General features: G+C 41.1%; 1 protein-coding gene across 2 annotated transcripts in view; it reads left to right on the forward strand.

Annotated features, from left to right (window-relative positions):
• The window catches only part of LOC126232159 (uncharacterized), a 237,293-nt gene that overhangs the window by 196,875 nt on the left and 24,402 nt on the right, over positions 1 to 16,016 (forward strand). The window lies entirely within an intron of this gene.

Below are 16,016 nucleotides of genomic sequence, written 5' to 3' on the forward strand. Positions count from 1 at the left end.
CTTAGTCGAGTAAATTAGAAAGTGACTAGTGCCTATATACAGGTACTGTGAGCAAATCGGCAACTTCCTTAAGCTTATCAAGTAGTTCACTGCATATTTCATATTGCTAGTTTAATATTTGCGTGACAACACAGGAAGAAAATCGTTGGCTTACAAATTTAGTTATCAAGTCACATTTTTGCAGTAAATTATTACCAACACTACGATGAAATATGTGATAGCAGTAGTTGGTCTTGCGTATTCTATCAGGACGGGCAGTATCATCTTGGTACATTACAATTTTAAAGAGTTTGTATTTGTCAAGACATCCGTTTGACTTAAAATTAGATGAGAAATTAACAAGAATGTTTCTTAGTTATGCAAAGTTCATATACATTTTCCTGTTTCCAGTCACTTTCTGTTGCTAGAGAAAAGTGACAAGTGTCGTGAAAACCTCTCAGGTTTCTGGTCATTTGGAAATATTTCAATACCATGGCTTTTTGTCGTTGCTAGAAGACATTCTTTGAAACGGTGTATTGTCTCCGCATTGACACTTGCCAGTAAGGTGGAGCTCTTTCTGTCACTAGTATACACAGGGGGAGTCTGCAGCCGTACGCTACAAACCCCAAGTGCATGGCAGAGGGTACCTCCTACCTTATCAGTTATCAGGCTTTCTTCCTATTCCAGTTGTGATTGTGGGAAGAATGCCTGTTTAAACATCTCTGTATGCACTGTAGTTGATGCGCTCCTCTTTGCTGTCCCTAAAAAAGCTGACTTGCGTGTGCCTAATTCTTTCTTATTTCCTCTACAAGTCCACCTGCCTCGAGTGTAATGTGAAATGGTCCACTGTGGAAAAGGTAGCTAAAAGTAATGAACATAACCCAACATTATGGTGAACATTCTTTGTTTTATTTATTGGTGGATTATTGTTGCAAGGGTGTTGTACATGTACAACATTACAATTTAAGAACAACACCGTATAGCTTAGAGAGGCAGTTACATTCTTACTGGTCTAGTTTCACAAGGATGGGGCAGGTGACTGGCCTTTTCCTCATAGTGGGAAACATCCTGAAATTGACTTGGAGGTAATTTAGGGAAATGACACAAACCTAAATCTGGATGGTCAGATGGAGATGGGAACCTCCACCCACGCAAATACAAGGTCAGTCCACTTAAAACAGCAAGACCTCATTTGGTTCACCCCTAGCGTGCAGGGGTTTGTTTGCAAAGAAGTAAAAGGCTGGTGCTTCACTGTTCAGTCATACCTCACTACCAGTCCATGTTCACATTATGCACAAGATTTCATAATGTGGTCATACTACAGATTATCAACTGACATCTCAACTGCAGCAACATTATATGGTTTCCATTTTGTGAACTGCACCTTTCCATTTGCTACTTTGAAGAAGAAGAAGAAGAAGAAGGGGGGGGGGGGGGAAGGTGGTTCACCATCCGTCTTTAATGAGGGATATGTTGGGCTTAGAGACAGTAAAGGGTTAAGGTAGAAGAAACAGCCCTTTACATTTATCTCAGTTTTGGTTTGTAGTAGAGAAAGTAGGACCATTCTCTGTGGCATGGAGGTGAAAGTCTAATGCCTTACTATGTGGCAAAATTGTGGGTTAGCAGGTCCTCAACACAGCTTTGTTCTAGTGGAAGAGTAAACTACGAAGTGATTGTTGGTGTTCTGAGACCAGTTTTCAATATTTTTGCAAAGGCAAATGTTACGTCAACTGAAGAATGGTGCAAAACTTATTAGCTTTGACCAGTGATGTCATATTTAATTCATAGATGATATTTTATTTTTGAGTCATAGAGCAGAGCATACACATCTGCAAATGTCACAGCTCAATGGCTGTTGGAAAATGAACTTGTTATAAATCTAAAAAGACTGTGTATGCAGTGTTTAAAAACAAGAAGGCTGTAGACATGGATTTAGAGGTTGATGGAACAAGGCTGGAAGAACTAGAATCTGCTAGATTCTTAGGTATTCTTGTGGATAATGAACTGAAATGGAAAAAACATATTAATAATGTCTGTAAGAAACTGAGATCTGTCATTCTTAATGATGCAGCCATCACAGTATTAAGACAAGAACCTTCTGTGTACAGTGAATCATGGACTTTTCAAATCATATTTACAGTATGGAGTGACTGTGTGGGGAAACTCAAACAAACAAGAGACAAAACAAGGTTCACATAACAAAAAAAAAACAAAAAAAAGCAATTAGAACCATTTTCAGAAGAAAGACCTCTGAAACGTGCAGAAACTGTTTCAAGAAGTTAGGTATCTTAACTTTTTCATTGTCGTATATATACAAAACAATAATGCACATCACAAAAGGTAGTGAGGACTGGATTACAAATGCTAGTGTACACAACCATAATACAAGAAGGAAGAATGAAGTACAGAGCATACTCCGACTGGCAATGCTAGAAAAAGGACCCCAGTACTCTGGTATCAGACTACTAAGAAGTCTGCCTAAAAACGTGCAACGTAGTGCACTTGACAATGACTTTCCGAAGAAACTTAGACTATCTCGTTGAAAAAGAGTTTCACAGTGTTGCTGAATACTTGTTACGATTGTTATTCATTATCAATTATGTAGAAAAATAAGTGATAATGAATGTTACTACTTTCACATGTCCTATATTACACGTACATTTACTGTACACAATGTAATCTTACAGGACTCAGATAAAATTGAGTTCAATTTGGTAGTAAATTGGATAGCTTGGGAAATGAAGTGACAAGTTGAATGAATGTACCCTTAAAAGAAAGGAAGAAAGTGTGTGTGTGTGTGTGTGTGTGTGTGTGTGTGTGTGTGTGTGTGTGTGTGTGTGTGTGTGATTGTTGTTTAAAGGAATTTGTGTACACGTTTACATTACCACGGTCTCTTAATGAATAAGACACTTGTCAGGTTTGTCATTCTTTTTGCTGGGGGTAACACTAATATCCTATTTTTCAGTTGATCTGTATAGGATACCAGTGTTAGGTGTCATTTTCTGCCCATCAGTTAATATACATGTGACCTGAAATAAGATACCGTGGTTGCGGTTTCCTCCAAAACAGGTAATGTCAGCTCACCTACAGGATACCAATGGAAGACTTAGTTTTCTTCGCAATACTTAATTCGTAGATGAACTGAAGTACACGATACCGGTGTTAGGTTTGTTTTTCTTTTGGTTGTTGGTAATACAGTGTTTGGCTGCTTGCTTGCTTTTTCCTTCATGGTTAACACTGGTATCGTCTTCCTCAGTTGAACAACAGGATATCAGTGTTCAGCTTGGATTAGATTAGATTAGATTGGTACTTGTTCCATAGATCATGAATACAACACTTCGTAATGATGTGGAAAGTGTCAGGTTAATAAAAGGTGTCTATACAAGATATTACATTACACAAAATATTACAGGACACTTAATCTTTTTATTTATTCATTTATTGTGGCTGTTGGGGAAATTACACACTTACTATATCCAAAATTCATCTAATGAGTAGGAGTTGTCATTAAGAAATTCTTTTAATTTCCTTTTAAATGCTATATGGCTATCTGTCAGACTTTTGATGCTATTAGGTAAGTGACCAAAGACTTTTGTGGCAGCATAATTTACCCCCTTCTGAGCCAAAGTTAGATTTAAGCTTGAGTAGTGAAGGTCATGCTTTCTCCTAGTGTTGTAGCCATGTACACTGCTATTACTTTTGAATTCGTTCGGATTGTTAATAACAAATTTCATAAGTGAATATATATATATTGTGAGGCCGCAGTGAAGATCTGTAGCTCTTTAAATAAGTGTCTGCAGGATGATCTTGGATGAGCTCCAGCAATTATTCTGATTACACGCTTTTGTGCAATGAACACCCTTTTGCTCAATGATGAGTTACCCCAGAATATGATGCCATACGAAAGCAGAGAATGAAAATAGGTGTGGTAAGCTAATTTACTAAGATGTATATCGCCAAAATTTGCAATGATCCTAATAGCATAAGTAGCTGAACGCAAACGCTTCAGCAGATCCTCAGTGTGTTTTTTCCAGTTCAACCCCTCATCAATGCATACACCTCGAAATTTTGAATATTCTACCTTAGCTACCAATTTCTAATCGAAGTCTGTAGTTATTAATGATGTCATTCCATTTACTGTGTGGAACTGTATGTATTGTGTTTTCTCAAAGTTTAATGAGAGCCCATTTGCAGAGAACCACTTAATGATTTTATGAGAAACATCATTTACAATTTCACCAGTTAATTCTGGTCTGTTGGGTGTGATAACTATAGTTTATCATCGGCAAAAAGTTCCAGCTTTGCATCTTCATGAATATAGAATGGCAAGTCATTAATGTATATTAAGAACAGAAGAGTACCCAAGACTGAACCTTGCAGCACCTCATTCTTGATTGTTCCCCAATTTGAGAAATCACCAGTTTTTTTGCATATTATGTGAACTGCTTACTTCAACTTTCTGCACTCTTCCAGTTAGGTATGATTTAAACCATTTGAGTGCTGTCCCATTCATACCCGCAGTACTTTAGCTTATCTAGAAGTATTCCACGATGTCATATTTTTCATGTGGCATAGTATGTTTCCTGATTATTTGGTTTCTATTTTCTTTTGTGGTAATTTTTGTGGTTCTGCTTTTAGGTTGTGCCCACTTGGAACCCTCTAATTTGCATGTCAGTCCTGTTAATTTCATCTAGTCTATAGATTTTGGTGAGCCATGCTTTCTAATTTTGTTTCTTTACACGAGATTATTTTACATTTATGGGTCCACATGATGTGCATGTATGATGTGTCCTGTGCTACATTACATTCATGCTTTCAAATGCTTGTCACCTATCATCTGTGGCTGACCTATAATGTCATTGGTCGAAGCTGACAAGGTGTATCCCGTACTTCAGTATTCCCCGAATGTTAAGCTAAGGCTGCCCTTGAATTGACAATGTGTAACATTATAAACTAAATTTGGTACACAATAGTGCTATACTGGACTGACCCCTGATATTTTTGGAAGTAAAGCAACTCTTTAAAAATATCATCATTCCCATCTGTTAATTTTAAGGTAAGGTATAGAAGACTCGTAATACTTGTCATGGTCCAGTCTTTCATACCACCTAACAGTGACTGGCTCCAGGGTCTTATTTATGGTTTGAGTTCAAAACATAGGTGACCAAAATTAATTACATTAAGAATTCCTATTGGAATTTTATGCTTGTGGATTTGGGTTCCAGTGTCTGGTGTGGTCAGTAACCGGAGCACCTTCTTCCAGGAATGAGAACCAATAGACATTACAGGCCCAAATAAAGGGCAAAAGCTATTGAACCTGTCCAGGCAGGCAACTTTATGGCTGCCACAGCCAAACAACTTTGTGTGCCAAGGGTTGGTTAACGGAAATGGCAGATTCCACCCATCTGCTTTCACCAATGACGTCGCCAATATGGCAGAAATGACCATTCACGACAACTCCCATATCGCGACCATGACGTCATAACATAAACATGACAACAAACACAAAAATAGATCAAAAAACCATCAAATACATATTCCTCCAAAAACATAATGAAACTAACAGGACAAGTGAGGGAACTTCGGGGTTTTTGGGTGGGGGCAAACTAAAAATAAACACACGCCGCTAAACCGGATGACAAAAACAATAAAATAAAACAACCACAACCTTCCAAAATCAACTAAAAACACTGGAAGCGAACACTTCCCTTGACCAATATAGGTCAACAGCAACTACTGATACCACATAAGTCTCAAAACTTTCACCACCACCACACTTAATCCTAAAAAACTAGAAAATCAAAATTAGAATCGACCAATTCTCTTGTCCTGTTATCCTTAAGACATCTCCACATACAGCTGTCCCTTATCTGAGACAACAGAACTTTAGTAAGCCTGATCTCTTCAGGAGACACTGAACACTTCACGACTTCAGCCAACAGGCCGAATAGCTGAAGAAGTTTTATTAGAGACAACTCACTGTCCCCCATCATCGACGACAACCGAAAACTGTTCACCTTGTCAGTCATTTCCACACCTACCAGAGACATAAACAAAGTGTTTTACAAAAATTCACACATGATGAACAGAACAAAACTACAATAACGTCGACATAACAAAACCAAAATCGTTAACTCACTGAAAAATATTCTGCTGAAAGCACAGTCACAACCGATACCACACGTATGCAATGCTACCATGCAAATGAACCCCGTGGCAAAAGTACGAAATCACGAAGCATCAGTCCTTATGTTGTACTGACTGGGGATCAAGAGAAACTGGTGTCAAGTGGCTTCTGTAAACAGCAATAGTGCGCTACCTGGTAAGAAAATAAATGTTCTTTGGGCAGTTTCAGCAAATAAGGGAACACACAAAATCTGTCATCAGTCACTGTTTGAGGTGGTTTATTTAAATCAGGACCAGTTTTGTACGTATGCTGATCTTCAAATGACTGTACATTCAGTTTCATGTTGTGACGTTCGATTAGAGTTAATTGTTCACTGTTAGATGGAATATCCGTATCACAATTGAGCATTTCTCACCAAAGTATTCACTTGCACCGTCATATTCAGATTTCCACACATTAATGCCACTTAAAATGTTGTTACCTGCAGACGAGACATGAACTCGTACATTCAAAATGTTTACTACATTTGAAAACAGAATTTATAACATATAAGGTATGATTACTTAAAGATAGGCGTAAGACTGAAAATGGCTGTGATCTAAATAACCCACCTCTGATTGTGGCTGGCAGCAGATTTTATTCAACATGAGCTGTGCCCAGCACGCGTTGCAATGGCTCTTTTTATTTTGGAGTATGTATACACATGTGAAGCATACACACATTTGCGTGTGCAAAATAATGAAAGACGAGGATTCTTTGTGCAGTAATTAAATTTGAAGTTTATTGGTATACTTTTGAACACGGAGCATTTTTGTCTTTCGCAATAACAATTCCTTTGGCAGACACTTTTGAGCGTGCGACAAATAATTGACTGTTCGAAAAGCCTACACGTACCTAAAACAACTGACTTGGGATTCGATGGTCATTACGACTGCAAGATGAATAGGGAGCTCCAGTCTTTTGAAATCAAATGGCTTTGATGACGTTTGGGATTGGTATTTTGACAATAAGCCTGGTTCCACTACACAACTGTCATTTCTTCTCTCTCCAAAACCCTCGGTGAAGGTTTGCTAGGGGTATTGTGTTACTGCCACAATTTTTCCAGGCAGCAAGCGATAAAATTACCAATCTTGATAGATGGTCCTTCAGGTGCTATAGATACATCAGTGGTAGGCAACAAGAACCTCATAATTCTGTTTCTTTAAATTTTACAGATGATGTGAATATTAAGTGAAATCAAACAATGGAGGAAACTCCAGGTAGGAATATAAACAGTCTCGGAAGAGATAGATTGCTACTTACCATAAAGATAACACACTAAGTTGCAGACAGGCACATTTAAGGGGAGGTATAATGAAAAAAAAATTGTTCCCCCATTTTCAGATTTTTATCTCTTTATAAAATTTGCAATTTTCTGAATAAAATGATTTATGTATCACTTATAAATTCACATGGGAAGTATTTTATTTTCTAAATATAATGTACACTAGTTAAAATGTTTACGTGTATTACTTCAAGATGTAACAAAATCGGGAATTTTTTTTTTATGTGGAAGGCTACTGGATTGCTGTTATAAAGGTCATGTCCAGAAGAGGATGGGCACCAAGTTGAGAAAGTTGAAACAAAGTTTGCGAGACAAGAAATTTTCAGATGGTAAAACCATAACAGGCAGGCTGCCAGACAAAATGATTGATGAACTACAGCAGTATTATGGGATGGCCATTACAATTAATACTGAGGATTTGTTGAAAATGAAGCCGGCAGTATGCCACTTTTGCCCTCCTGGACCCCATTCGTGGTGCAATTTCCACAATGCCCAGTACACAAATTCATACAGCCATAAATATTCCATCCCAGCAGCAGTCATGGATATCATAAAACCTTTTTACAGAGACCTGGTAAATCCTGAATTACTGGTCAGACTCAAAATCCCAACGAGTCGTTCAATAATCTTATATGGGCTTGCCAACCAAAAAATGTTTTTGTTGAAATGAAGAAAGTGGGGGTCAGTGACGCTGTTGTTGCTTTTAATGATGGCAGCATTTGTGGGGTGAAAGTGCTATAGCATATGGGAATTAATCCTGGAGCAAACTGCATCAGAGAACTTGAATGGATGGACAAGGTTCACATTAATAAAGCAGAGATGCAGCACAGTTGGCCACTAATGAGTCCAGAAGGAAGAAAAGAAGAAAAAGACTTGGAAAAAGATCAAAAGGATGATTTTCAGTACGGTGCAGGGTGCTTCGGAGTGATTAAAAATAAAAAGTTAAGCATATATTGAGATACAGCCTTTTGAAACCTTGTAGACCATTCCTGAAACTTTACGTTCTCTGTTGCATTTTTTCCATAAATCTCAGAAAGCACGTCGAGTAGAGGATCCAAATTTTCAGGGAGTAGTAACATATGCATCCTGAATCTACTGAACTAAAAGGACATAATGTTACGTATAATTAAAATTATTTGGGATAACATACAAAAACAGTACACAAATTTTTAACTGCGTAATTAAAAAATTGTATTTCTGAAAGCACTGGCTGAAATGCAATTGTTGTAGTTCAGTAGAGTCAGAGCACACATTTTACTGTCCTGTAAAAGTTTCATGCCAATGGCTACAATGGCTCCTTAAATACAGGGAAGCCAAGTCGCTAAATTTGACACTGTCGGGATAGGGTGTTCAGACTCCCCTTAAGAAACTCACACTCGAGCTTTCGGCCGTGGCCTCCATTGGAAGAGATAAACGGAGATACTCAGAGTTCATTCTTGAAAGCGAGCACACCTTACCCTCACGTGGTCACCGACTCTGGCAGCTCGGGCCACAGTGTGACTGTCACGTGGTATGGTAACAGCAACCTGGATGAGGTGGGAAAGGGGAGGGAGAGAGAGAGAGAGAGAGAGAGAGAGAGAGAGAGAGAGAGAGAGAGAGAGAGAGAGAGAGAAACGCCGTCTGGCGGAGTGCGCAGGGACCACAGTGTCAGCGGGGACAGCGTCCGGAGGCCGTGAGGTGAGGTGGTGAGGAAAACAGAGCGGTAAAGGGGGAGAGTGGGGAAGGCTAGGTGGGCGCATTGGCAGTGGGCGGCAAACGAGAATGGGGAGGAGATGATAGGACAGAGGGGGTGGGGACAGTATGTTACCGTAGGTCGAGGCTGGGAGCAGAGAACGTGTTGTGAAGGTAACTCGTGTCTGCTCAATATATGAGAGAGGTGACCCAGAAATCATTGAAAATTATACACCAATCTTGGTACTGTCATCCTTTTCAAACATCAGAGACTGTAATGAAAAACAGGCTCATGGGGTTCAATCTCCTGAGTAAAGAGCAATTTGGTTTCCGGGCTGGTGAAAGCACAAATGCAGCTGTAGCTCATTTCTCAAATGTTGTCCTCAAAGCACTAGACAAAGGAGTCCTCAAAACAGTGATCTTCCTTGATTTGACCAAAGCATTTGACACAGTAGACCACACAATTTTCCTAAACAAACTAAATGCACTGGGAGTAAGAGGAGTAACTAACTTGCGGTTTCGTTGATACCTGCGAAACAGGGTCCAACAGGTGGAGATCACGCAAACTCCAATCATACCTTCCAAACCCAAAATACAATATAGGAGTCCCCCAAGGAAGTGTGCTGGGCCCAATCCTCTTTCTAATATACGATAACGGTTTTCTACAAAGTGTCAAATGTGGTGAATCGGTACTGTTTCCTGATGACAATAGCATCTTAATCGAAGCTGAGCTGCCAAGTGTACTCAGTGGAAAAGCTGAGGAAACACTTAACCATGTATTCCAGTGGATAGAGGCTAATAAATTAACCCTAACTGTAAAAACAAAAACAGTATTAGTTTCCACCTAAACAGAAAACGAAACAGTACCGAGCTAAAAGTTAATGAGGAGCACATAGAATGTGTACCGTCAACAAAATTTTTTGGCACGCATGTCGACTCTCGACTAAATTGGACCCAGCACACTGCAGAACTTGGAAAGGGAATAGCTTCAGCATGCTCTGCACTTAGGATAATAAACTCGGTTTGTAGTAACTGTTGTACTATAACTGCATATTTTGCATATGTCAACTCTGTAATTAGTTATGGCATATTCTTCTGGGGATCAACGGAGCAGAAAGACAAACAATATTTAAGTTGCAAGAAAGGTCTGTACGAATCATAACGAAAAGTAGCAGTAGATCCCATTGCCCAGAGTTATTCGGTCCGCGCACGGGGTCCCGGGTTCGATTCCCGGTGGGGCCGGGGATTTTCTCTGCCTCGTGATGACTGGATGTCGTGTGTCTTTCGTAATCATTTCATCCCCATCGACACGCAAGTCGCCGAAGTGGCGTCAACTCGAAAGACTCGCACCAGGCGAACGGTCTACCCGATGGGAGGCCCTAGCCACACGGCATTTCCACAGAGTTATTCAAATCTTTGGGTATATTCTGTGTGAATACATTTTGAAATCAGTAATATACATAAACACCTTGACCAGTTCCCAATAAACCAGACACAGACAACAGTTACACCTCTACAGGAAAAACAAATCAAAAACTCAAAATAGCATGTTATATAATGGAATTAAATTGTACAACAAACTTCCACAAGGGATCAAAGCACTCAGTCTGTAGGCCACAGGTGGCCCACCGGGACCGTCCGACCGCCGTGTCATCCTCAGCTGAGGATGCAGATAGGAGGGGCGTGTGGTCAGCACACCGCTCTCCCTGCCGTTACGATACTTTTCTTTGACCGGAGCCGCTACTATTCGGTCGAGTAGCTCCTCGATCGGCATCACGAGGCTGAGTGCACCCCGAAAAATGGCAACAGCGCGTGGCGGCCCGGGTGGTCACGCGCTACGGTCGCAGGTTCGAATCCTGCCTCGGGCATGGATGTGTGTGATGTCCTTAGGTTAGTTAGGTTTAACTAGTTCTAAGTTCTAGGGGACTAATGACCACAGATGTTAAGTCCCATAGTGCTCAGAGCCATTTTCGGGTGGTCACGCGTCCGAGTGCCGGCCACGCCAGACAGCGCTTAACTTCGGTGATCTGGCGGGTGTATCCGCTGTGGCAAGGGTGTTGCCTACAAGGGGTCAAAGACATAAGCAAAATATGGATTCGCTAAAAAATATCTCTTGTAAAAGTGTTTTTATACTTTCAAGGATTACTTGGAATGATGTAAATATATAGTTATTTGTAAAGATTATCAACTGTGTTATTAAGTGGTTTAATGATGTGTCTTTATGTTACAATGTTCATGAATTCAGATTGTGATAATTATAAATTTGCCTAGCTATTGAATATACTTATGTTGACAACATCGATACAATCGTGATTGTTTAGGGCTGGAGAAATGGATAAATAAGCAGTTCAGAAAAGCTCGTGATGGGGGGGGAGGGGCCAGATGGCTCGGGTAGTGAAGCAGCCAATGAAATAAAGTGTGTTAAGTTCAGCTGCACGGTGTGCCACAGGGAGGTCTACTCTGCTCTCGGCCACAGTTTGGGGGTGGCCGTTCGTCCCGGTGGACAGCTTGTCGGTAGTCGTAGCAATATAAAACACTGTGCAGTGGTTGCAGCAGAGCTGGTAAATGGCACAGCTCCTTTCACAGGTGGCCCGGTCCCTGGTGGGGCAGGATAAATGTGTGGCAGGACACGAATAGGGAGTGCAGGGTCGGTCGATTGGGCAGCTCTCACACCTGCGTCTTGCAGGTGGATATTTATTTATTTATTTATTTATTTATTTATTTAATTGAGGAGCAAACCTCCAAGGTCTTGGAACATATCAGTACATGAAATTACAACAGATAAAAATAAAATGTTTCTGAAACCGAAAAAGTCAATCCATAAGTTTAAGTAAATGCTATCAGCAATACAATAGGAATCAGCTTAATTTTTCAAGAAACTCCTCGACAGGATAGGAGTGACCCATGAGGAAACTCTTCAGTTTCGATTTGAAAGTGCGTGGATTACTGCTAAGATTTTTTAATTCGAGTGACAGCTTATTGAAAATGGATGCAGCAGTATACTGCACACCTTTTCGCACAAGAGTTAAGGAAGTCCGATCCAAATGGAGGTTTGATTTCTGCCGAGTATTAACCGAGTGAAAGCTGCTTTTTCTTGGGAATAAAGTAATATTGGTAACAAGAAACAACAATAAGGAATATACATATTGAGAGGCCAGTGTCAAAATACCCATACTCGTGAACAGAGGTCAACAAGAGGTTCGTGATATCGGACCACTTATTGCCCGAATTGCCCGTTTCTGAGCCAAAAATATCCTTGTAGAATGGAAAGAGTTACCCCAAAATATAATACCGTACGACATAGGTGAATGAAAATTAGCGAAGTAGACTAATTTACGTGTCGAAGTATCACTCACTTCTTATATCGTTCGAATAGTAAAAATGGCAGTATTAAGTCTTTGAACGAGATCCTGAATGTGGGCTTTCCACGACAGCTTAGAAATATGAACTGTTCAGTTTCACTAGTCATATGCCTTTCCGTGAAATTAAAACGTCAGGTTTTGTTGAATTGTGTGTTAGAAACTGTAAAAACAGAGTCTTACTGTGATTTAACGTTAATTTATATTCTACAAGCCATGAACTGAGGTCATGTACTGCACTACTTGAAACAGTCAATGTTGCACACAACATCCTTTACGCCCAAGCTAGTGTCATCAGGAAACAGAAATATTTTAGAGTTACCCGTAATACTAGAGGGCATATCATTTACATAAATAAGGAACAGGAGCAGCCCCTGCACAGAACCCTGGGGCACCTTCCCCCCCCCCCCCCCCTCCATCTCCCACTTGTCAGTACCCCACTCAGATCCCACATCACAGCCGTTATCAACATTGTGAATAATGATGCTGATGATGATCAACATTGTGAATACGATACTTCTGGCAAGGGGTTGGGATTGGGATTGGGAGTGGCATAGGGACGGAATACGATGTTTGGGTGGGCGACAGATCACCACTATACGAAGGCTAGGAAGGATCTCGGGTCAGATGTCACTCGTTTCAGGGCACGACTGTAGGTAATGAAAGTCCCGGCAGAGGATGCGGTCCGGTTGTTCCAGTGTGGGGTGTTACTGGGTGACGAGGGGGACACCCCTTTGTGGCTGGTTCTCGGGGGTGGTGGGAGGATTAGGGGTGTGAGGGAACACGGGAGATGTGTTTGCAGACTAGGTCTGCGAGATAGTGCCCATCTGTGAAGGCATCGGTGAGACCTCAGCGTACTGGGCAAAGGCAATTCGTGTCACGGCATATATGCCGTCCCCGGGTAGACGGGCTGTACGGGAGGGATTTTTTGGCGTGAAAGGGAATACAGCTGTCGAAATGCGGGTGCTTTTGGTGGTCGGTGGGTTTAATGTAGACAGAGGTGCGGATGGAGCCATCAAAGAGGAGGTGGTCAATGTCTAAGATGGCGGCATGCTGCATTGAGGAGGACCAGGCGAAGCGTATGGGAGAGGAGGTGTTGATGTGAAGAAATAAAGCTAGGGTGTCTCAGCCCTGAGTCCAGATGACGACACTCTGTTACCTTCCCCCGTGATAGCTGCATAGTGCTCAGAGCTACTGGAGTTGCTATTCATGTATGCCTGAGGTATCCTTGTTTGTGAGAATGCCTCTGCATCTATGCTCAACAGTGCAAACAGTCATGAGGTGCATGGCAGAGGGTACGTACCATTGTATTAGTTATTAGGTTTTCTTCCTGTTCCGTTCCCATATCGAGTGTGGGAACAATGATTGTTCGAATGCATCTGTGCGTGCAGTGTTGTTCTAATCTTATCCTCAGTATCCCTGTGTGAGCAATTGTTGCACATTGTAGTACATCCTTAGATTAATCATTTAGTCCTTACCTACATAAACAGTTTGGGAGGCAATCTGAGCAGCCGTCTTTGGTTGTTTGCAGATGACGCTGTCATTTATTGACTAATTAAATCCTCAGAAGATCAAAACAAATTGCAAAAAGATTTAGAATAGAGATGTGAATGGCGCGAAAATTGGCAGTTAACAGTAAATAACGAAAAATGTGAGGTTATCCACAAGGAATTTAAGCTTTGGTTACACAATAAATCAGTGTAATCTAAAGACCATAAATTCAACTAAATACCTAGGAATGACAGTTGCGAACAACTTAATTTGGAAGGAACGTACAGGAAATTTTGTGGGGAAGGCTAACCAGAGGCTGCGTTTTATTGGCAGGACGCCTACAGATCTACTAAGGAGACCGCCTACACGACGCTTCTCCATCCTCTTAGAATACTGCTGCGCGCCGTGGGATTCTTACCAGATAGGACTGACGGAGTGCATCAAAAAAGTTCAAACAAGGGCGCCACATTTTGTATTATTGCGAAATATGGGAGTGTGTGTCACGGAAATGATACAGGATTTGGGCTGGACATCATTAAAAGAAAGGCGTTTTTCGTTGTGACGGAATCTTCTCACGAAATTCCAGTTACATAGGGAGAAAATATCACCACGATAAAGTAAGGGAAAACAGAGCTCATATGGAAATATATAGCTATTTGTTCTTTCTGCACACTATACGAGATTGGAATCGTAGAGAGTTGTGAAGGTGGTTCGATGAGCCCTCTGCCAGGCACTTAAATGTGATTCGCAGAGTACCCAGGTAGATGCAGCTGTAATGCCGGTTCTTGAAACTTCAAGAGGCTTTCTTGGGATAGTTTTTCTTCAAGAGTCTGCCATTTCAGTTCCTTCAGTATCTCTGTGACTCACTCTCACAGATAAAATAAACCTGTGACCATTTGTGCTGTCCTTTCCCTTATCTGTTCAGTATCCCCTGTTAGCCAGAATGAGATTTTCACTCTGCAGTGGAGTGTGCGCTGATATGAAACTTACTGGCAGATCAAAACTGTGTGCCAGACCGAGACTCGAACTCGGGACCTTTGCCTTTTACGGGCAAGTGCTCTACCGACTGAGCTACCCAAGCACGTCTCACGCCCCGTCCTCACAGCTTTACTTCTGCCAGTACCTCGTCTCCTGCCTTCCAAACTTAACAGAAGCTCTCCTGCGAACCTTGCAGAACTAGCACTCCTGAAAGGAAGGATATTTTGGAGGCAGGGCTTTGACACAGCTTGTGGGATGTTTCCAGAATGAAAATTTTTGTAGAGCACTTGCCTGCGAAAGGCAAAGGTCCCGAGTTCGAGTGTTGGTCCGGCACACAGTTTTAATCTGCCAGGAAATTTCATCCCGTTAGTCCTATCTGGTATGGGGTCCCACACACTTAAGCACTGGTCTGTAAGCAATCTCTTTTTGTTGACTGATTGCATTTCCCCAGTATTCAACCAATAAACTGAAGTCTACCACCCGCTTTACCCACAACTGGACCTATGTGTTCTTCCATTTCATGTCCCTACAGAGTGGTACACCCAGGTATTTGTATGAGTTAGCCAACATTTTCCTACATTGATAGTATAAAGTGATACAGATAAAGTTGATACATGTTTAACTACGTAGCAGAAGCTTAGTTATTGAGCAGTTAGAGAAATCCGTGTAGTTTCAAGTCTCTTTGATTATGGATTGCTGGTTACTGGAATCAAGGTTCTCATAGACAGATGGTGTTAAAAGGTTTTCATTGCCTATTGCCATTGCCATATGCTGATGCATCGCTGTCTTTGGATCCCTGCCTCCTCCCATTCCCATGAAGCCAACTCTAGGAGTGAAACATCTTGACTGACACCAATAAGTCCCATGACTATGAAAGTTACGTATTTGATATGGATGCAATCCCAAAGAAAGCGAGTGTTGACAGATGTGAAAATTACCGAACTATCAGTTTAATAAGTCACAGCTGCAAAATACTAACACGAATTCTTTACAGACGAATGGAAAAACTGGTAGAAGCCGACCTCGGGGAAGATCATTTTGGATTGAGCAGAAATGTTGGAACACGTGAGGCAATACTGACCCTACG

Source organism: Schistocerca nitens, unplaced genomic scaffold (assembly GCF_023898315.1).
Source record: "Schistocerca nitens isolate TAMUIC-IGC-003100 unplaced genomic scaffold, iqSchNite1.1 HiC_scaffold_465, whole genome shotgun sequence".
Lineage (NCBI taxonomy): Eukaryota > Metazoa > Arthropoda > Insecta > Orthoptera > Acrididae > Schistocerca > Schistocerca nitens.